This window comes from Homarus americanus, unplaced genomic scaffold (genome assembly GCF_018991925.1).
Source record: "Homarus americanus isolate GMGI-L3 unplaced genomic scaffold, GMGI_Hamer_2.0 scaffold4896, whole genome shotgun sequence".
Classification (NCBI taxonomy): Eukaryota; Metazoa; Arthropoda; class Malacostraca; order Decapoda; family Nephropidae; genus Homarus; species Homarus americanus.
The window spans coordinates 4,184,260-4,206,081 of record NW_024749657.1 but is presented as its reverse complement, the minus strand read 5'-3'; the positions used below and the strand labels follow the sequence as shown (position 1 = coordinate 4,206,081).

Sequence of the window (21,822 nt, the reverse complement as noted above, 5' to 3'; positions counted from 1 at the left end):
TCAAGGTTGCTACTTGACTTTTCTGGCTGCCAAAATCTATACTTTTTAAAGTGTCTTCATTTAGCCTTTAACCCTCGAGTCTGGTGGAGCAACGTTCCTGGCTGTTATCTCAGTAATTCGCGGACCGAATTACTGTACAGATATACAGTACTTGGTATTTTGCCTGTTATCTCGGATCTTAGTAATCCTCTGATCGATTCACTTAAAATTTTAGCAGTTACCTTAATAATGTTCAGATTGATTTACTTCAGATTTTGGCTGGTATCTTAGTAATTCTCTGATCAATTTACTTCAGATTTTGGCTGGTATCTTAGTAATGCTCTGATCAATTTACTTCAGATTTTGGCTGGTATCTTAGTAATATACTCTGATAAACTTACTTCAGATTTTGGCTGGTATCTTAGTAATTCTCTGATCAATTTACTTCAGATTTTGGCTGGTATTTTCGTAATGCTCTGATCAATTTACTTTAGATTTTGGCTGGTATCTTAGTAATTCTCTGATCAATTTATTTCAGATTTTGGCTGGTATCTTAGTAATGCTCTGATCAATTTACTTCAGATTTTGGCTGGTATCTTAGTAATGTTCTGATCAATTTACTTCAGATTTTGGCTGGTATCTTAGTAATGCTCTGATCAATTTACTTCAGATTTTGGCTGGTATCTTAGTAATGTTCTGATCAATTTACTTCAGATTTTGGCTGGTATCTTAGTAATGCTCTGATCAATTTACTTCAGATTTTTAGGCTCGCACATTTCTTTAATATTGTGTGAGATGTTGTATTGAGAGTTATGGTCAAATGTCAAAGTGTGAAGCTTTTGTTGCTGATTGTACAGTCAACTATTAAAGTCCATTAGCTTCCCCCCACCCCTGAACCACGAACCCCTTGATTCAGACTCATGAACCCGAAGCAGTAGAGTGACACATAATTCTGTCCATAAATGCTTTGGATTCATGACTCTGAATCCCAGGGTTCGTTGTTCAGGGGAAGAGGCAGACAGACTTTAGTAGTTGACTGTACAAGAGGAGATGGAGAGGAAAATAACTTCAAAGATGGATAGGTAGATGTGATAGATATATAGAGAGCAAGATAAAATACAAGTAGATTAGATTAATAGTTTTGATAGATTAATATATACATATAAAATATATACCCGTAAACTAACCTAACCTAACCTCATATACATCTTGAGAATGATATAAAGAGTTAATGAATCACGTGAAGATCAGCCTCGAGCTTATTTCACCTCAATATTAACTAGCCTAATGCTAACCTAACCTCTTATGGTAGCATTAGGGTGTTTAATCATCTGGTGACAAGCTGGGAGGCTAATGTTCACGTGATCAAAATTAATGTTTACTGGACACGATGGATGCAGTGACCTCTTATATACAGATTGCCTTATTCTTTATGTATTCAGATTTATATATAGATTAATCTCATTATGATAGAATGTAATATATATATTGTCTTATGTATTCGATATGTGTTCACTGTTAGAGTTTTAAGTTGGTAAAATTTTATATTGGTTTAGATAATAGATTTTATTTGTAAGTTTTTAAGTCCAGATATTATGTCAGTGATTGAAACTTTTTCATTTTTATTCTTGAGTTTTTTTTTTTTTTTTTACTGTCTTTGTGTTATGTTATTGTTAGTTTGAATACTGTATAAAGGTGTTTATCTCTGCACTAAACCCTCTCATAAGGTGTTAGGTTCAGGTCAGGTGTGGGTGTGCTGTGTATTTGTGTGTGTGTGTGGATATGGTCTGTGTGGATGTTGTTAGTGTGTGTGTATGTGGTTTATGTGGGTGTGGATATGGTCTGTGTGCTATGGTGTATGTTTGGATATGGTCTGTGTGTATGTGTGGAGAAGAATGTGGGTGGATGTGTGTGGTGTGTGTGTGTGTGAGAGAGAGCGAGGGAGAGAGAGGGAGAGGTGATCATCTTTTTAGTTAATTAAGAAACAATGGATTCAATTTTGGAGAATTTAGGTAACAGCTTAAGCTCGAGGTCACAAAATGTTAAAAAGCTGGTGGATTTATAGGCCAAGGACTTAGGTGGTTATTACCCAACACAGCAGGATACATTTCATCCAACAACGTCGACACTTCTGATATTGGTTCCTGCTTTTGTAATTGTTTTTTCAAGCACTGACTGATGTAGAGAAAGAAATAAAACCTTCCGTATGCAGATGAGTGGTGATGGTGGTGATGATCATTAATATGGTGATGATATGATTGTGTTGGTGATGGTCAATGATATGATAGTGATGATTGATGGTGGTGGTGGTGATGGTCAGTAAAATGATGGTGATGATGGTAGTGGTAATGATGATGATGATGGCCAGTAATAAATGAAATTAAAACAGGGTACAGTATAATAATAATAATAATAATAATAATAATAATAATAATAATAATAATAATAATAATAATAATAATATAAAATAATAATAATAGTAATAATAATAATGCATTTGAAGAAGTTAATATGGTGACTTGATTTAACCTGCTGTGGCAAAATTGACATTCAGGGATTGTATTGGGTCGAGATAGATTAATTGAACTGTGAGGATGACGACAACATGTTGAAAATGTTAATGTGGGACGAGTGTAAAGAAAGATGTGTATTTGGGCAAGATTATTTGTGTAGGGAAGAATTGTAGAGCAAGCAGATAGATGGGAGTCTGTGATGTGACCTCCAGTCTACAAGGGAAGGAGGAGGAGAACAGGATGAGATATGGTGTAGAGGAAAAAATTATATTGTCTGTGAAGGGCAAGAAGAAATTATTCCTACAGTAACTTCCTTCATGAACAAGCTCATTATTATCACTGAAATGTGATGAAGAATTGATGAATGGCTTAGATAATTATTAGATTTTTGTGAGAATTTGAAATTTTTCATCGTTGTAATGTTTGGTCTCTGGTGGAGTGAGTCGTTGTATCTATTTATCACTCTTGGCATTAGTGGGGCTTGATGTTAAAAATGTGTTACAGCCTTAGAGAGAGAAAGATCATAACTGGTGAGAATTGTATCCTGTGCGCGTGCGTGCGTTATAACTTTTTTTGGTGGACTGTATTTACCATTAAGGGTTGAGAAGACTATTTATGTCATTTTTTATATTTGATTAAACAAATTTCTCAGTTTTGGTTGCTCCTTACAGTACTTTTAAGGCATTATTATAAGTCGGTAACATTTGGATCTTACTGTACTGACGCTTTTGATGAGTGAAGTCTCGGAACACTTCTGCCTCTTAGTATACAGTATAACAAGACTTAACAGTGAATCTTATTTTGTTTCAGTATTTGTAGCTTAAGAGGTGTTTATTGTACTGTATCTTAACATCATCTCTTATATGAAGAATGTAATGGAATTTGTCCAGTAGATTTAAGTAGATATGTAAGTCCCCATCTCTTGTTTACTGTTGAATCTCATTACCAGTTTTTGGCAATTGTCTTTCAGGCTCGTGCATAGAGGGTGTGAGTCACCCCCTTGTTCACATGTCCTCCCAGAACTGATAAATCTTGACGAATCTCGGTAGAAGTTGTGCAATACAGTACTGTATACTGAAAGATAAACAAAGGAATGATATACAGTGTGTTCATAAATTATCTGACAATATAAATGTAGGGATGTGGTTTTCTTACCGTAGAGTTCAGATACCTTCACACTGGTTACTACTCATCCAGGAGATTATGGTGTATCACTACGTAAAATTTCACTCCTCTTCCGGCATGCAATAAGTTGTACACTTGATAAATGGTGATTTAATTAATTCCATTAATTCCAACATCCATCTAAGTTATTGATTATACCTTGTCTTAACCAATCATTCATTACCTTTAGTAATCATAAGATGGGGATCAAAGATACGGGCAGATAATTGTATTTACATTTATTTGACACGATTCCATAATTTGCATGGGTAGTTCAGTCATTCACATTCACACCACATTACCGTAATTTTATAAGAGGGAGTTTGTTAACCTGGAGAATTAACCGTTTAGATTTACTAGGCCGGCCTGGAGTGTTCTTGTAGCAAACAGGCCTTCACCAGTGATCACTTTTTCTTTGCGGGATTGTGTTAACGTAGTCGCTCGACATAGCAACACTCTTGGGGATTTGCATACACAGACTCATAGCACTGACAGTCTCTGGAAAGTGTCGTGGTAGGACTGTATGACCCCCTGTTCTTCAGCCTGTGTATGTGGACTTTGTGAACTCGGGTAGGACAGGTGTGTGTGCTGGCATTGTACCTGCGCTGTCACATCCTCACTACCCAGGAAAGCGTTCTGACAGCTTGTTGCCATAATGAGCGAGAGCTGCAGCTCCTTGTAACCAGAATGCCAAGAAGTTTTATATGACAAGTTTCGCTGACTCCGGGAACATCGCTGGGGGTTGGGGGCAGGGTTGCCAGATGTACGACAAACTTTACGACCAACACTCGCACCATCTCATGGTCAAATCGGCCAAACCGTTTTTAATTTTTGACCCAAATTCGGCTAAATCTTTTTGGATGGGAAGCATGAGGCTATTTTTGCAATCCACACAAAATAAAAGTATCCTCTACAATATCCACTTAAAATGTCAAAATAAAACAAATTTTCACTTAGAATTGAGAATCCAAGTAATTACATAAACATAATATCTATAATTTACAGTGCAGTGAAGATGTACCTTAATCTGAAATGGTGGTGGCACATGATAATGGTGGAGGAACTTGATAACACTAGTTGGCGTAAGCAAAAACGTCTAGTCCGTCATCGTTCCCTGGTTCTTCCTTATCGTACATGTTTGCAGAGTTGAATAGCTCCATCATGTGGTGTTATTTTGAAATCTCTTCAACATTTTCCTTGGAACTGGAGGTGTGAGCAAACTCTAATAATTGTGTCCAAAATTTCAGAACTGAGCCGATTTTGAGATTTGGTTTTGACGTTGGTTACCTTGGAAAATAATCTTTCAACAACAGCATTGCTCGTTGGTGTTGTGAGGCAAGCCATAGCATAGGTTCCTAATTCTTCAAAGGGCCGCTTACTTGTTGAATTCTTGTATTGCAACACCCCAGACCAGAAAGAGATAGCATCTGTGGGAATTTTGCCATAAAAAACTGACTCCTCCTCCCAAGACAAATGATGTATTTTTCTGTAGTGCTGCTCAATGGTATCTTCTTTTTCACTTCGAAGGTGAGGCAGCGGAAGGTCTTTGAATGGCACTCATTCAGTCTGGCTCAATACCTTGCATGGAGCAAACGCACTCAAGTTTTTGAAGATCCCTGTCGATGCTGGAAGCCTGCTTTCCACTTGTTTTAAGGCCTAGATTTAATGACCAGCACATCGCTTTTTTACTTCATCTACCTTGCATATTGCTTCAGCAGTGATTCTGTTGGTTTACGAAGGTGTGCAACTCGTGCATGAATTTGTCACCATAGTCGACCATGTTTAGTGGTAGTGGTTTTCCATTCCTGTCAAGGATTCTATCTTGCAAACTCTTGTGGTGTAGGACCAACTCACTTACCAGTTCTTCAGGATCAGCATCTGTTGTTTGAAAAAGAGAATTAACTTTCGAATTCTGTAATGATTGGTGATAAAGTGAAAGTACAACAAATTGACTGGATCCTCCAGCATACCCAGAAATTCTCTTGCTTTGTAGCGACAGGAAGGATATGCCCTTGGAACTACAACAGCAAAGTAGGCTTTCAGTTCCTCCCAGTTTAAGAGGATATTGTAGATGACTTTTCCTCGAACTAGCCATCGTGTACATGAGAGTTTCTGAAAGGGAAGAGGAGTGCCCTTTCGTTCTTCCATTTGCATCCATTACCCTAAATAGTTCCTTAAATGCCTCTCTACGGATGACGCTCTTACTGAACCACTTAGGAACTTCATGCAAGAGGTATCCAAGTTTAGATGGCAGCTTGCCAAAAGCCTTTTCAATGCAGAGTGCAAGTGAGTGGCAGACACATCTGTTGAGCTGGCAGTGGTGACTGTTCTCTCACTCTCGACTACGCTGAATTATGTTCACCAATCATCGAAGATGCACCATCACTGCCAAACCCAACACAGACCACTTTAATCCCATCTTTCCCAGGGTGTTGCTCAGTGTCAAGAACATTTCATGACCCGTAGCCCCAACAATGGGCACAAGGCCACCAAATTCCGTGACAATTTTCAATCTTGAATCACTATAATACCTCATAATAACACAATTATGCTTGTCTGTGACCACATCTGTGGCTTCGTCAACAAGCACGGAGTACTTCTTGCCCTTTGCATCTCCTTTTAATTCCTCAAACAATGCTGGAGCAATTATTTTGGAGAGCAACTTACTGCACTTTGTACGATGGATCTGCAGATTCTATAGTTCACTTTCCATTTGTCAATCTTAATTAACAGGTGCTAGAGGATAAAGTGATGCTACTGTAGGAGGACGTGGCGGAGTATAGTCTTGTGAGCGTTGTATTTGGCTTGGAACATGTACAGAGCAAAATATTGCTGGTAATGTTCCTTCTTATTGCCAGCACAAAGCACCCAACTCTTGATATCCTTCCACATTTGTTCTGTATTTTGCGGATGAACACCTGTAGCACTTCACAGAGGTTGGCAGAATATCATGAGCCTTAAAAAATGTCAATGTCAGCAGCTTCGTTTTCAAATACACTATGTACATATGGAAGTTACTAAGATGAGAAAACCACTTAAGAGTTGTTCGTTGAAGTAAATAAACCCATTGTGTTCCGTCTATAATATTTTTACTTTAGTTTTGAAATGGGTCAGATGATTTATGGAGACCTTGTACTTCACTCCTGGACTCATTAAGTTATAAATGTTGAAGAAGTGATATTTTGTTGCTATATTTTACTTAGTCTTGTACCAACAGTTCTATAGTTCAGGATATACTGTTGTCCTCCACTCGCTTGTATTAAAACTTGACTCCAACGTGCTGAATAAACAAGAGACAGTTGAGGTATAGAAGTGTAACAAAAGTACCATCCTTTTTGTGAATAATCAAACCTGAACCTCTTGCCTGTGCTTACTGCTACACCAGTCACCAAACAAATACTACAGCAGGAGTGTTCTGAGGTAATGTTCGGTTATGACGTTCTCTGCTTGTCCAAAGTACCAATATATATATATATATATATATATATATATATATATATATATATATATATATATATATATATATATATATATATATATATATATATATATATATATATATATATATATACACCTAGACCCCGACTTACGACTACGTGGACTTACGACCGTCTCAGATATAGATAAAAAAAAAATAAATAAATAAAAAAATAAATAAAAAAATAAATTTTTTTTAAATGACACACGCATTTTCTATACTGAAACGTTTCCAGTTAATGTAGTCTCCATGTATAATTAGAAAATTATGGGGGCCCCATGTGCATTCAGCTGACTACATTAAAGGTTAAGTGCTCAGTCACACTGTATCCATTCCTTATTATTTATTACTTTCACTGTACTGTATCCATTCATCATTATTCATTACTTTTACTGTACTGTATTTCATTGTAGATTTTCTATTAATTTTTTTTTTTATCTATGTCGGACTTACGACCTGGATTTGGGTCCCTAACCCCGTCGTAAGTCGGGGTCTAGGTGTGTATATGTATATGTATGTATATATATATATATATATATATATATATATATATATATATATATATATATATATATATATATATATATATATATATATATATATATATATATATATATATATATAAATAAATAATTAAATAAATAACTAAATACTGTATCCTGTTACCATTATATTTCAACACATTACTGAATTATTGTACATTTATGCCTCACTACCAGGTTATGAGCTTCATTAGTCACCATCAGTTGTGTTGGCTTTATCTTGAACACACAACCTGCAACCCCTCTCATCTTAAGGACCAGTTATTGTGGAGCACCTGAAGATTAGTCCCCAGCTTATTTCACCTGGGTAGAATAGGTTTATTTAGGTTAGGTTAGCTTAGCTTAGCTTAGGTTTGCCTCGCCTCCATTAGGTTAGGTTGGGTAAGGTAGTGGTGACCTGTGGTGTAATGGTCAGCAAGTTCTCCACACAAGTGAGTGGTTCTAGTTTTGATCCCGGGCAGGGTGAAACTAGGTTTTTTTTTTTTGTCATTTGCCTCTGTCTGCCTGGCAATAATTGGGAACCTGGATGTTAATTGATTTGTGAATTGTATTCTGAGGATCATGGTTTATCCAGTGCAGTTGGTGAGTTGTCTGGTTTTCTTGGATTACTCCTTGACACCAAGTTGTACAGCTCGTTGTGTTGGTGACAGCTTCTAAACAATGAACAAAATCATGCCATTCAGTCTCGAAGACAGGTGACAACTATTACAGTACTGTATAAGGTATGTTCAGTTAAGTTAGTATTTGCGTGTTTAATCATCAGGTGAAATACTGTTATCTGGGGTGCCTAATCTTCATATGACGAGTCTCCCATCTCTAGCATTGGAATAAAGAACAATACTGTACTGGATTTCAAAAGAGCCTTTGAGAAGACTACCAAGAACAATGGAGGGATCCTACACAGGCCATTGGCCTTCTCTCAGCATGGCCACCTCTAGTTTGGGTGGCCATTAGGTAAACAAGGTAAAGTACAGTAATATGTCATTATCTTGTTCCTATACTGTACAGTACATAACTTATTTGTGGGGTCACAGTGACAAGTACAATGAGAATTGTGCAGTTTTGTCTACGTGTGTCTAGACATTATTAAAAATTATAAAGCCTGGTAGCAGTTGCTATTTTTATATTTACATGAATGTTATCACTAATAAAGATTTTTATTCAAACTACAATTCTTTTATATTTTTCTTAAAAGCATAATATCTATCCATCTGTGTGTGTCTATTTGCATAACTTTCTGTTGATATGTTGGCTGATTTTGCCAAGGCTTTCGACAGGCTGAAAATCAAACTGGAAATGTACTGAATTCGGGGAAATATCCTAGCTTGGATAGAAGACTTTCTTCATGACCGCAAGCAGTGTATGGTGATTAAAGGCATGAAATCATCATCTGTACCTGTCACAAGCGAAGTACCACAGGGCAGTGTATTGGGCCTGCTGTTGTTTGTTTGTTTCATAAATGACATGCCTGACGTTGTACACTCCTCCATACAAATGTTTGCGGATGATGCCAAGTTATTTCGGGAAATCAAGAACCAAGCGGACTGTGAAGAGCTGCAGAAGGACCTCTGTGGGCTCCAAGAATGGTCGAAGAAATGGCTGCTGAGATTCAATGTCACGAAGTGTAAGAGGTTGCACCTGTGGCGTACCAATGGTAAGGAGGCGTATCATATGTCCCAACGGGATGAATAAACTGCACTATTTGAGACTGAATGTGAGAAGGACCTAGGTGTGTGTGTTGACAATGAGCTAAAGTTTTCTGGTCATTGCGAGAACAAGGTAAATCAGGCAAATAGATTATTAGGTCTCATAAGAAGGTCGTTCAGATATCTAGATAGTCCGTCCCTCGTAACGATCTTCAAGAGTGAAGTGCTTCCCCATCTGGAGTACTGTCTGGTCCCCGAGATATGCTAGGGACTGCCAGTTGGTTGAAAATGTTCAAAGGGGACCACCAGACTGGTGCCTGCACTTCGGCACCTGAACTACCTTGAGAGATTGGAGCACCTGAACTTGCCTATCTTATACTACAGACGGGCAAGGGACGACCTAATTGAGGTGTATAAGCATCTCTTGGAGCACTACTCAGTCGAGTGTCCTTACCTGGAGCTGGCAGACGCTCGCCCCACAAGGGGTCACAGCTCAAGACTGAAGAAGCCGCAGGTCCAGAAAACTGTGAGGGTAAATTTTTTCGAAGTGAGAGTAGTGAACTCTTGGAACAATCTGCCAGAAAGTGTTGTGACGGGAGCTCTTTCAAGACCAGACTTGACCAACACTGGAGCAGGTTCAGATACATTCAGGTGCCAGTGCATGCCCAGTACTTGCCAACAGTGCGCAACAGAGAAATGACCGATCACCCAAGTGGCTAATGAGCCGATCAGTGGTGAAGAGGATAAAAGTAAGGTAAGTAAAGTATTATATAAGTTATATGATAGACAGTCTGGTGCTGGAGGTGCCGTGTGGTGAGGAGCTGCTCAGTAGAGACGTTCGGTGAGTAGCGTGTTGAAGGAGGTAGATGTGCAGGAGCTTCGTTAGAGAAGATGTTGCCTGTTGCTGGCCTCCTGGTTGAATGAATGCTGACAGCGTGGAGCTTGCTGGAGGAGGTGTTGTTTGTTCAAGAAGAGAGACCAGAATGAATCTCAATGGAGAGACAGAGCTTATATACCCAGCAGCCGCGAGTCCTCTATGAGTCATGTTGGGAAAACCCGAGAAAGTCGCCGGTCTCTAGTTCCGTTGCTAGGTTACCGTACCATCTGGTGTCGCCGCTCGCTTGGTTGCTAAGGAAGGCATCGCAGGTGGGATGCAGCTATGCAGGACTCAGTTTACGTCAAATTAATTTGTTACCAGTATTTACGGGTAGTTAACCCTCACTCGTGTCATCCCAGTACAGTACAGGGGGAGTTGATTAGCCATGTCAAGCTTGAGTCAATCCACCACAACTTACTGTAGAGGAGTTAAACTTAACCACACCAAACTTGAGTCAATCCACCACAGCTTAAAAGCTATCTACCACAGCAAGAACCAACACAGCTTTGACACACTAAACCTGTACAGTACAATACGTACTTTATAAAACTGAACATGTATGTAGTTAATATTATGCGTAACTCAATGCTGTTTTGGAATCTCAAGATATCCTATGCAAGTGTAAGATGTTCAATTGACTAATTTCCATGTCAAGGTAAAATATGTCCAGTTGAGTTTTCTGTGTCAAGGTAAGATGTTCAGTAAATTTTTCTGTCAAGGTAAAAAGATGTTCAGTTGACTCTTCAGTGTCAAGGTAAAAGATGTCCAGTTGACTTTTCTGTGCCAAGGTAAAAGACGCTCAATTGACTTCTGTGTCAAGGTAAAATATACTCTGTTAATTTTTCTGTATCAATGTAAAATATGTTCAGTTTACTGTGTCAAGGTAAACAAAATGTCCTGCTAACTTTTCTGTGTCAGTGTAAAATATGCTCAGTTAACTTTTCTGTGTCAGTGTAAAATATGCTCAGTTAACTTTTCTGTGTCCTGGTAAAATATGCTCAGCTAACTACTGTGTCAAGATTAAAGAGGTTTAGTTGGCTTGTCTGTATGGAAATATCTACTTTCCGGGAAAGTTGGTTATCTACTTTCCCGAAAAGTAGATAGATTTTCTACTTTTCGGGAAAGTAGATTATCGACTTTTCGGGGAAGCAGATTTTCGAATTTGGGAGGAAATATTACCTAATTTTGCGAAGTAGATTATCATAGAAAACGGGAAATTTGTATCATAAAAAATGGGAAATATCTACTTTCCGGAAAAGTTGGTTATCTACTTTCCCGAAAAGTAGATAGATTTTCTACTTTTCGGGAAAGTAGATTATCGACTTTTCGGGGAAGTAGATTTTCGAATTTGGGAGGAAATATTACCTAATTTTGCGAAGTAGATTATCATAGAAAACGGGAAATTTGTATCATAAAAAATGGGAAATATCTACTTTCCGGGAAAGTTGGTTATCTACTTTCCCGAAAAGTAGATAGATTTTCTACTTTTCGGGAAAGTAGATTATCGACTTTTCGGGGAAGTAGATTTTCGAATTTGGGAGGAAATATTACCTAATTTTGCGAAGTAGATTATCATAGAAAACGGGAAATTTGTATCATAAAAAATGGGAAATATCTACTTTCCGGGAAAGTAGATTATCGACTTTTCGGGGAAGTAGATTTTCGAATTTTGGGGGAAGTATTAGGCTACCTAATTTTGCGAAGTAGATTATCATAGAAAACGGGAAATTTGTATCATAAAAAATGGGAAATATCTAATTTCCGGGAAAGTTGGGTATCTACTTTCCCGAAAAGTAGATAGATTTTCTACTTTTCGGGAAAGTAGATTATCGACTTTTCGGGGAAGTAGATTTTCGAATTTTGGGGGAAATATTACCTAATTTTGCGAAGTAGATTATCATAGAAAACGGGAAATTTGTAACATAAAAAACGGGAAATATCTACTTTCCGAGAAAGTTGGTTATCTACTTTCCCGAAAAGTAGATAGATTTTCTACTTTTCGGGAAGTAGATTATCGACTTTTCGAGGAAGTAGATTTTCGAATTTTGGGGGAAATATTACCTAATTTTGCGAAGTAGATTATCATAGAAAACGGGAAATTTGTATCATAAAAACTGGGAGGATCATATGAAGATCTTCCCCCCCAAAGTATCCAACTGAAGATCCTCCCCCCAGGCTAGATTGTAGTGGAATTCTCCCCTACAAACGCTGTTTGTCGCTGCCTAGCTGACCTCACCAATTCCCCAGTGTATGCCTCATGGTCTAGGTCAACCAGCGCCGCCATACACCACGGAGCGGGGGTCAACTGCTAAGCCACGCCTACCCCCGCTATTTAAGACCTGACCTCGTGGTGATCTGTCTCTCCTTCTACCTACACCAACCAGCCAGCAACACCTCCGCCTGCCTGGCGGTCCTCGCTCCTCCTCCGCCTGCCTTGCGGTCCTCTCTCCCGCTGGCGAGCATGGCGACCCACAAGCTGTCCTTCTCTGAGCGTCCTCACCAACCAGCTCTCTCTACATCACGCTTGTAACCATGCTGCCTTCCCAGCACCAAGCTGCATTGTACATCCAATACAACATGTATATAGAGAGCACATTGTGAGTTTCCTTTCTCCATTCCATCCTGAGTGTGAACCAAACAATCTTGAACCCCACAAATGGTGACTCCCGGAGATTTGCACTCACAGGATGGAGGAGAAACTGATCACGCTCCCAGTCTTCAAGCAACATGGAAGACTGGCTTATCCACACAGAAGCAGCTCTCATCGGCTCTACAACTGTTGTTTCTTCACCGCAGGTTAGACACCCTAGAGCAGCTCTGCTACTCTAAGCAGACACCAGCTCCTCTTCCTGCCCCAAGCACCACGTCCTACCGACCCCAGCACACCCGTCCTGCCTCAGACGCCGACCCCGGCCCAGCAGTAACCCCTGCCGCCCCTGATGCGGCCTCTGTTCCTGAGTGCGGACCCACACACCCCTCTTTTCTCCCTCAGGTACTCCCTGCTAATGTCCTGCACCCTGCTGCTGTTGTGGACCCAGCTGCTGTCACGAGCCCTCATCCGCTGCTGCTGACACAGCCCCTGCTCCTGACCCAGGCCCCCACACCCCAGCAGGCGCATCTGGCGACTCCGTACCTGCCGTGAGGGAAGCACAAAATTCATCGCCTCCACACACCCTTATTCTCCCTCTCTACTCCCACAGATATTGTGTATCTAGACAGTTGTCCCCAGCGACCGGCTCATCCACGCCATCGCCGTTGTCTCACATGAGGCACGCACCGCCCGTTCTGCCTCACATGTGCTATGCAACTCTGCAGACAACAACTCTCCTACACAGCCTGGAGGGAAGGGGGAGTATTGTAGTGGAATTCTCCCCTACAAACGCTGTTTGTCGCTGCCTAGCCAACCTCACCAATTCCCCAGTGTATGCCTCGTGGTCTAGGTCAACCAGCGCCGCCATACACCACGGAGCGGGGGTCAACTGCTAAGCCACGCCTACCCCCGCTATTTAAGACCTGACCTCGTGGTGATCTGTCTCTCTTTCTACCTACACCAACCAGCCAGCAACACCTCCGCCTGCCTGGCGGTCCTCGCTCCTCCGCCTGCCTGGCGGTCCTCTCTCCCGCTGGCGAGCATGGCGACCCACAAGCTGTCCTTCTCTGAGCGTCCTCACCAACCAGCTCTCTCTACATCACGCTTGTAACCATACTGCCTTCCCAGCACCAAGCTGCATTGTACATCCAATACAACATGTATATAGAGAGCACATTGTGAGTTTCCTTTCTCCATCCCATCCTGAGTGTGAACACCAAACAATTTCATACCCCACAAGATCATATGAAGATCTTCCCCCCCAAAGTATCCAACTGAAGATCCTCCCCCCCAGGCTAGATCATATGAAGATCCTCCCCCCTAAGTAGGTTTGGGGGGGAGGATCTTCATATGATCCGAATTCTCAAAGGTTCGTAAGTGAAATTTGTTTTTATCTGAAGTATCTGTGTTGGGTGGCGATGATGACCTAGCAAATGTTTCGTAGGGTAGATATATATTAAGTATTTATTGTTGCACTTTGTTTATTTTAGATTAATGGGTAAAATTGAGGGTAGGGGGGGGAGCAGGGGAAGACAGAGACTGGGGTGGATGAATCATTTTAACAGTTGTCGTCCCCGGAGAGATACAGCATCTAGAAGATTGATAAACACAGCCCAAAAACATTTAGAGTAAAGGGTCGTGGGTGCCAACCCTCAGACATGATGGTACTTTCATTATATTATGCTAGTGTCTGTTCGTCCGTCTGGTTTTCTGCAGAATTTACCTTATCCGAAACACAAAACGCGGGTGTCTCGTTTAGACAATAAATGTTATATAACTTCACAATCGGTCAGTGGCGTAGCTAGAGTGTGTGCCGCCCGGGGCGGCCCTTGAGTTTGCCGCCACCCCCCGTGCCCCCACAAAAAATACATATTGCACAGTGACTCACTCTTTTATATATATATATATATATATATATATATATATATATATATATATATATATATATATATATATATATATATATATATATATCAAATAGTTTGTGTACCATTATAATATTACTGTACTTTCACATACTCAAATATAGTATGCTTTAAATACACACCAAACATACTTAAACTTTATAAGTAACAGTTAAACAAAAAGCAAAACGACATATAGGATAGGGAAAAAAGTAAAAAAGTGTAAAAAATTAGGACCATCTTTATTTTTGAAATGAAAACTACAACTTTCTACAAAGTAACTTTTCTTGTTTTTTTGTTGGCAAATTCTTCAATGACATTGTCAAAAACTATTTCATCTGTCAATTGTCGCTCTATAGACAGTATGGCAAGATTTCTCAACCGCAAGGTGCTCATAGTAGATCTTAAGTAATTCTTGATCAGTTTTAGTTTCGAAAAACTCCTCTCACAGGTAGCAACACTAACAGCAATTGTGAGGAAAATCCTCAGCATTATTACTATATTTGGAACCGAGTTCCCAAGGTTATACTTTTGAATAAACTGCAAAAGTTCAAGGGGGCCTTCTTTCCACGTCTGTATTCTGTCTTTAATAGTTATAGCAGCAACAGCACCAAAATGCTGAAGTCTTTTTCTCTCAACGAGGAACTCCTCTTTATCAATGTCGTCGTGATCGTGATCTATTTGACACTCATATTTATCATCCAAAAGATTCAATAGGGTAAGGAAGGCATATTTCTCAGCAAGTTCATGAAGCTGTTGAAATCTCAAAGTTGTTTCTTGGATCACTCTGTCCAGCGAAGAAAACATTTCTCTCCTCAATTCAATGTCGTATGGCAATTCAGCATCTCGTGATCCTTCACCAAACATTTGTTTCTTCTTTTTGGGTCGACGCTGACGCTCCATGACTATCCCCAGATCATTGCAAATTTCTTTGGCATAGTTAACTCCATTACTCACTTGCTTGTCCCTGTTTTCAACTAGAAATGTTTCTAATGCCCTGAGTTTTATATCACATTGTTGTATGTTCAAGCCCTTGGTTTGGAGGTAAGTCTGTGTGTCGTTAATTTCTAGAAGGACGGGTCCCCACAGGCCAAGAAAGCACAAAAAGGAAAATGATTGCAACGCACCAAGTAGAACACCAGCATCTGCCCTGGTAGCTGTATTTTCTTCTTCACCAGTTAACTTTTCTAGGGCACTTAAGATTTTTGAGAAATGTTTCTTTACAACACTTACAGCTTCTCCCCTCGCACTCCACCGAGTTTCTATTATGCGCTTGACATTTTGACCAGTGACTGAAGTTAGAACATCCCAGCGATGGGTTGATGAAGAAAAAAATACAAACAAACGTTCCACACATCCAAAAAAGGTAACAGAATTCACAGCAACAGAAGCTGCATGAACACCCGCCAAATTCAGCGAGTGATTTGTACAAGCGATAAATTCTGCTTTTTTATTAATTTCCTTGATACATTTCTGAACACCAGTATGAACACCAGCCATCACCGCAGCATTATCATATGCTTGCCCTCTACAATTTTGAATATCAATTCCGTCTTTCTCTAATTTTTCCAAAATCATCATTGAAATATTCCCGGCGGTTTTACCTTTTGTTTCAATGAAATCGACAAATGATTCCACAACCTTCACTTTATCTCCATCGATCATAACATAGCGTAAAACTTGGCTCGTTTGATCCTTATGTGAAATATCAGGAGTGCTGTCGAATATCATGGAAAAGTACTTTGCTTCTTTTACTTGCTTGATGACTTTGCTTCTTACGTTTTCTCCCAAAATTTCTATAAACTCGTTCTGAATAGTAGGAGACAGATAGGAAGTAGCAAACTTGTTTCCCAGCTGGATTCTTAGATGATGTTCACGTAGCACTGGATCATATTTCGCCAACAAATCAACTAGCTCTAAAAAATTTCCTCTATTTTCCGTTGCTTCAGTCTCGTTTCTCTCATAATTCATTCCTTCTCGGTGGCCTCGTAAAGCCAAATTCTGTTTAGCTAGGAATCTAATAATATCAAGCAATCTTGAAAGGATTTCCTTCCACTTTTTCACTTGGCTTTCAACAACTTCTTGTTCTTTTTTATCAATTGTTGCTCCACGAGCAATCCTAATTTCCAACTCCTTCCATTGTGTGAAATTCCGAACGTGAGTTACTTCTGTCTGAAAACAGTTTGCAACAAAAGCAGTAAAGAGGATTAACTTGCCGCCGATACAAAGGGATGGATTAACGTCTCCTGTAGCTGCAGATATGGGTGATGAGCAGACCCAAAAGTGCCGCCCCCCAAAAGTGCCGCCCGGGGCGGACCGCCCCCCCCCCCCGCCCCCCCTAGCTACGCTAGTGCAATCGGTTAAGATATTACAGTGATTGAAGAAGCCACACTTTCAGAAAACTTGTTTTGAGTGAGAGTTGTGAACTGGCGCAGGTACAGATAAAGTCTGGAACCAGTACATACCTATAGTATTTGCCAACAGTGAGTAACCGTGAGTCATGACCAAGCGCCCAAGTGGCTAACAGGCTGATCAGTGGCGAAGAGAATAAAGTAAAGTAAATAAAGCTGTGTGGATTCAGGTCAGCAAACACTTTTGGAGGTTCTGCATTACTGTTTAAAATACTGTGTTAACATTAAAAATATTCAATTAGTGGTGAGCTCACGCAAATGTATTTGTGTAAACGGAGTACATCCTGTTTGTCAGTGTCGGGGAAATCCGTGATTACATTCCCGACATAGTTGTAATGGTCACATCAATTGTCAGTGTAACAAATCGAGGTTTAACTCTATCAAATTCTTACTAAATATTGTTCGAAAAATTACTGTTATAATGTTAATATTAGTGTTTCCCTTAATGTTAAGCTCTATTAAATTCCCGTTAAGTATAAGACGAAAACGTAAAGTGAATTGTGATCAAGTTGTGGTGATCGACGATAGATGGCGCTTTATTGAAGAAAAACAATCCTCCCCACCGTCCTTAGTCTCACACAAGTAAACAATTAAAACTAAACATCCACCAGTGAGTTAAACACGGTGTGATACGATACTAAGCGGATAGAGAGAGGGCAAGAAAGAAAGGGGGATAGAAGGAGATAGAGGAAAATTAAGAGAGCAAAGATAGAGAGAGTATTGGCCTTACACACACACACACACACTAGTCTACTAGAGTGAATGAATGCACAGAATGAGATAAAGAAGATGAATAGAGAAGAAAAGCATAAGATAAGATAACAGGATGACCACAGGGGATGAAGACCGGAAATTAATACACACACAGACACTCACGATAAGCCACTGAAAAAGAACAACATAAACATCCGCAGGTCAGCAGGAGTCACTGAATGTCTACTTGAGTCAACTGATATTAAATTCTCCACTACAGTTAACTTAAGTCACGAAAGATCAAGAACAATATTGTTAAAAGAGGTAATGGATCACCTGAAGAATCATCACCCCAGCTTATTTCACCTAACGATTAAACCACCCTAACCTAACTTAACCTAAACCTATTCTATCCTAACCTAAATCTAACCTAACATATCCTAACCTAACCTCATCCTCCCACAATAGTTTTAGGGTGGTTTAATCGTTAGGTGAAATAAGCTGGGGCGATGATTCTTCAGGTGATCCGAAAATAGTTCTCCATAATAAAAAAAAGAAGAAAAAGAGAAATAAAATAGAGTAACGCAGTTCGGCCATTAATTTGACGTTTTTACGATATTTGAACGTATAATCATGTTCGAAGCTTCAAATGCTTCAATGAAGCTTCGTGACGTCACTCTCAACCTTCATTTATAAAGTCTCGTCGAACTCGTTTTCCGCCCATTCTTCACACTCACTAGCTGCAGCTGACAGGGAGGTAAGACGCCCCACACCCCGCACCTCTAGTCCCCATTATATACGTGTAATTTTTTCACGACTGTCTACAGTCAATATGGCCCAGAGAAATGGTTATTCTTTTGGTTAGTGTTTATATATACTTAATTATGGCGTAATAAATGCTGATTTAAGTAACAAACTTACCAGCCGGTTGTTGCAGTTCACTTGGCTTCTAGAGACGTATCCCCATGTTTCAATGGGCCGTAAGGCTTATGATACCTACTTTGCAGCTTAAACAAATACATTAATATGGGTTAGTATTATTTTAAGTGTTTCTCTAACGTCTAACCAGTAATTTATTAACGTTTTAAAACTTTTAGGCAAATATACCGCCAAATGAGCCATAACAACCGAGCCGAAACTATAAACCGGTGGCGAGTAACAAGCGTAAACCGCACATCAGTATTTGCGTTATAATTAACCAGTGAGTGAGTGCAATGACGAGATTGGGTGAAATTATTGTATTATTTTGTTTAATTTCACATTTTCCCTCTTGCTTCGAAGCCCAGCCCACTTTTGGCGTAGCCGGGTAGTCATAACTCAATAGCTACGCATTTCTTCTAACGTTCATCATCAAAATATAACTCTGTTTTGTGGAATTACGATACAATATTTTTCACTGGCTAGTTCTTTGCTTCCTCTTTAACTAGGATTTCTGGGAGTTGAAACCGAATTTATTACGGGTTTTAGCCGGGCGAAGCGAGGCATGCTAGGCGAGGCAGGCAAGAAGCCAGACAGGAAGCGAGGCGAAGCGAGTTGAGGTAGGGAGCCGGGCGAGGCAAGGGAGCCGGCGGAGGGCGAGGTTGAGGGGTTTCAGAATATTTGTACTGTACAGTGTATATTAAATTTTTAAAAGTGGACAACCATGGATTTTACCATCGGAAAAACACATTGGTCAACAACCAAAAAGCACCAAAAAATACCGGGTTCCTAAAATAAATGTTAAGATGTATATAAAGACACCGTTAAAATGTATTGATAAATAAGGCAGTAACCATCTAATTAACCTCTGGAAAATGTTAAAATGTTTGGCTCGCCTGAAGATTCATCCCCCAGTTTATTTCAACTGAAGATCAATTTAACCTAAGCCAATCTACGTATTACAATGTGTTGCCGAATCTTTCTTTTTCAGATCAAGGAATGACTGCAGATTCAACTACAGTACAAAACCCTCTGTTATTGGTGTGGTGCAGTATGTGGTCAGTGTGGTGCAGTATGAGGACACAAGTGAAGTGTGGAGCAGTATGTGGGGACAACAGACCACGAGTGAAGCTTCTCACAATACACAACGGTGTTCCTTCAGGTCAATTTTAACGTTTTGTGTGAAGGTGTGGGTGTGCATAGCTTGCTATGGTATCATTTAATGTTTGGTGAGGGGTTGTGGGTGGATGTTGCTTCCTGTGGTGTCGTTTAATGTTTTGTGAGGGTGTAGCTGGGTGTGGCTTGTTGTGGGGTCATATAACGTTTTGTGAGGGTGCGGGGTGTTGACACTTAAGGGGGCATGAGGGAGGGAAGGTCTAGTCAGCTGTAATAAACCTTGTGTATAGTGCATGAAGCAGTGTAGTACAGTACAGTACAGTATAGTGTAAACTAATGTGGAGGTAATGATTTATGTAAACAGTTGGGGACAGTTTAAGTACATGTGATCTAGTTGCAAGTTTAATTTTCATTGTACGTAAATTACAACTTTAAACACGTTGCAGGTAACAGGTGATGTACGTGAAGGCCAATGGAGAAGTGACAGAACCTCGAGCAAGATTTAACTACCAGCATGTTACTTCAGCCTCATCAGTTAAGTTACTTGTACAGTATATCTTAGCTAGTATCTTTATCCAATAAACCACTCGACACTGCTCCTACACTGGGCAGTGGAGGGTGTGTGGGGGGGGGGGCGCCTTGCTGACTGTGAGGCCTAATAGGTCTGTGTGTAGACCTAGTGATCAGTGTGTGGGGCCTGGCGGACACTCTTGGAGGACTGTGTTGGAGGGCTATGGAGGACGATCTGTAGACAGACTGATATTAGAGTAAAATTAATATTAGTTGTAGTGACAGTAGAAATATACAGAACTGTATGCCTATTGATTATTAGTGAAAATTAGTAGCAGTAGTAAAGTGATATATGTGTATTGACATACGAGATAAGATAAGCGTAGTGACGCTGTGCAAATAACATCCAGGCCACGCTACCAAGTTTCCTATCTTTACATTCCTATACTCTATACTCTCTCCTATATATATATATCTTCCTCTTCTCTGTTTATTCCGTGTCATTACATTGGTGGCAGCGAACTATGACGTTAACCCACGCTCCCCTCGTCCCTTGTTAATGGTGTCAGCGTACTTAACGTAACTCACGCCCTCCCCCGTTAGCCATAACACCTGGCTCGTTAGTTCAAAAGTGCGTAATAAGAAGTTCCTGCGTAGTAGCGTGAAAAGTGTCCTAGTGTGTCATCTTTACAGCTCAAGTCAATGTCTCTCGTCGTGGTATGTGCGAATTTTTGATAGAAATATGTTCAGTGCTTAACGTAATTTCTCAGTGTCACCCGCTATCTGTGGCATTCTCAGTAGCCCAAGTGCAGTTTGATTGTTGGTCAGTGTTGAATGTAGCCATTGTGTTTCAGTGATGAAAGCGGTGTCTGTACTAACTGTTATAACTTAACATGTCTTTTAACCTACATCCTCCTCCCTGTCCTAATCCTTACCTCACCCTCCTTACCCTTCCTCCCATCCCTGCCCTGCCCCGCCCCTCCGTTCCGTGCCCCTCCCCGCCCCGCGAAGCCTCGGTTTGGCCCGATCAACCACGCCTCGGCTCCTCCCCACCTCACCCGCAACGCACCAGCCTGGCTGGGCCTGGCCAGCCTCGCCTCGCCCCGCGCCGCCCCGCCTCGCCCCACCCCGCTCGGGTGACCTCACGTCCTTCTGACCCGCCCCGCCGCTTGACCACACTAATCCCCGTCTTTTGTCCCGTAAGCTGTGTGTTGATGATGATGGTTAATATAAAGTAATATTGCGATGAATGCAGAGCTTCACTCAGTGTATTTTTATGCTATTATGATTTGTGATGTACTCTTTGACGCGCAGTGATAAATGATATTCAGTGTAGTGCGCAGAGCTTCACTCCCCGACCCAGCCTGATGAGAACATTGTCGGGACGGAAATGATAGTTGCCAAACATTGACCTAACATATAAAGTAAACTTTTTTTTTGGCGAATGCACTTCCAACTAATCCATCACCCCTTTAGGATTG

General features: G+C 40.4%; 1 long non-coding RNA gene across 1 annotated transcript in view; it reads right to left on the bottom strand.

Annotated features, from left to right (window-relative positions):
* Nucleotides 1-21,822, bottom strand: part of LOC121853404 — a 33,420-nt gene that overhangs the window by 6,197 nt on the left and 5,401 nt on the right. The window lies entirely within an intron of this gene.